The sequence below is a fragment of the Alosa pseudoharengus genome, unplaced genomic scaffold (assembly GCF_046254945.1).
Source record: "Alosa pseudoharengus isolate Yale_2024_CS ecotype anadromous, Long Island Sound unplaced genomic scaffold, YU_APseudo_1.1 YU_APseudo_1.1_scf_8, whole genome shotgun sequence".
Lineage (NCBI taxonomy): Eukaryota > Metazoa > Chordata > Actinopteri > Clupeiformes > Clupeidae > Alosa > Alosa pseudoharengus.
Window position 1 is genome coordinate 4,166,364 of NW_027468870.1, and position 2,500 is coordinate 4,168,863.

Genomic DNA, 2,500 nt, shown 5'->3' on the forward strand with positions numbered 1-2,500 from the left:
CTCCACACTTATCACTTAATGCATCCTCTCCATCTCTCCTTCATGTGATGGCTTCCTTGGTGAAAACGGCTGGAGAGCTATCGATAGAAGTGGCATCTCTCTCTCCCTCTCTCTCTCTCTCTCTCTCTCTTCCTCTCTCGCTCTCTCTCTCTCCCTCCCTCTCTCTCTCTCTCCCTCTCTCCCTCCCTCTCTGTCTCCCTCTCTCTCTCCCCCTCTCTCTCTCCCTCTCTCTCTCTCCCTCTCTCTGACATCTTCCTCTTCTCTGTATGTTCTGGCTCAGGCAGTAGTCCAAGCCCACAGCGTTCCTGAAACTAGTCCCCAACACCTCAAGCTTCCGTGAAAGCGACCTCGGCATCCGTGGTCTACTGGTCTACCGGTCAGGGAAACAGACTTGTTTGCGATCCTTGACTGGTCTACTGGTCCACTGGTCTACTGGTAGTGATGGGCAAATCAAGCTTTGGTGAACCACTGAAAGACAGCAGTGTGAAGCGAGCGACACTAATGACATTTTTTTTTAATATGGCCACCACATGTAGATTTTTCAACATAAAAGTCCATAAAAAACATAAAAAGCTTTATTTGCCCATCACTACCATTGAACTGTTCAATGCCTCTCTAAAGGGAAGAGGAGAGATAGACTTCTCTGCTTAGTCTGTCTGCCTCTCCACCCTCTCCATGTTTGAGTACTGACTGCCCACTACTGCTTTACTACTGTTTTACTACTGTTTTACTAATGTACACAGCCTAATGTTTTCACTACTGTTTTACTGCTACACTGTTTTTCATGCTATATTAGCACACATGATCAATGGCTGCGGTCAGGCTTCTGCTACAATAATGAATGAATGAATGGCTATAACCCTATTACCTCAACCTGTTCTTGCACTGTAATAGTTTTTTATTTTACCTTGTCTACATTATACTTTACTCTCCTATTTGTCCATATTATTTATGCTGGTCACTAGACCTTACTCTTGCACTGTTGGACTAATTTTGGACTACTTTTTTGCACCTTCACCATGACACTCACTCTCTTGGGCACCTTGCCATGCACACATAACTAAAGGACTATGGTTGGACTACTTTTTGCACCTTCACCATGACACTCACTCCCTTTAACACCTTACCAGTCCCGGCCCTGTCACTACAAGTGTCTTATGCTTGATCACCCTCAAGCACATTGGACTTTCTTAATTTAATTTATATAGTGTATTTAGTATTTAGTTTTGTTAGTTTTCTTATCTTTCTTATCTTCTACTGTCTTTATTGTACAGTGGAGTTTAGTTATATGTTTATACTTATACTTATGTTTACCATTTCTGCTGTAAGTGCATGTTGTGTGTGATGTCTGTATGCTACTGAGACCCTTGAATTTCCCCTTGGGGATCAATAAAGTATCTATCTATCTATCTATCTATCTATCTATCTATCTATCTATCTATCTATCCTTACCCAAACCAGTATATGTAACCAAAAATACTGGTTTACTTAGGGACTTTTATGTTAAAAAATGTATGTGTGGCAGCCATCTTTTTTTTCAGCTAGTGTCGCTAGCTTTACACGGCAGTGGTTCAGTGGTTCACCAAAGCTTCATTTGCCCATCACTATCTACTGGTCCACTGGTCCACTGGTGTACTGGACCACTGGTCTACTGGTCCACTGGTCTACTGGTCCACTGGTCTACTGGTCCACTGGTCCAGTGGTCTACTGGTCCACTGGTCTACTGGTCAGGGAAACAGAGGGCGGCGGGTCCGATCCCTGACTGGCAGGAACAGTGTGGACAGGATGAGTGTTTGAACAGCACTCTCCCATGTCCACATCGACTGTGTGTGTGTGTGTGTGTGTGTGTGTGTGTGTGTGTGCTCACATGGACCCTGCAAACGCCCTTCAACCTCCACACACACACGCACGCACATACACACATACACACACACACATACAGTAGTATCATTAAGCCCAGAGTTATTCACATTTAGATTTAGAGTGCATTTATTTGACCAAAAGGTTTCACCTGCCTGTTAATTACAGTACGAGAGAGAAGCACAAGACAGAAGTCTTTAACTGTGACTGTGCTAGAGACACAATTACAGAAACAAAAAAACTGCTTCGGTCAAATAAGAAACCAAATGAATTCCAAAATGGCCGCTCCCCTACAGACCCACACCTCCTCCCCCTGCTCTCTGACCCCGGCCGCTCACAACGCCTGGCCCGTGTGGCAGCACTTCCTGCATTGACACGTTCCCAGTGAAGCGGTTGAGTGTGGGGTCTGCTATGCGGAGGACAGAGGTGAGAGGTCACAGAGCATGGCCTGCTGGGAAATAAGAGAGCGCGACTCTGCTTAGCCCTGAGGCCACAGAGCATGGCCTGCTGGGAAATAAGAGAGAGCGACTCTGCTTAGCCCTGAGAGGCCTGAGGCCTGATGCTACCACATTAAAGGTGTGGTGGGTACGAATCTTAGCTTTAAACATTCAAAAATTAACCAAAAAGAGATGGTGCTTTA

General features: G+C 45.2%; 1 protein-coding gene across 1 annotated transcript in view; it reads left to right on the forward strand.

The window, feature by feature from the left end:
- Nucleotides 1-2,500, forward strand: part of grk6 (G protein-coupled receptor kinase 6) — an 80,801-nt gene that overhangs the window by 41,896 nt on the left and 36,405 nt on the right. The gene's annotated exons all lie outside the window — the stretch shown is intronic.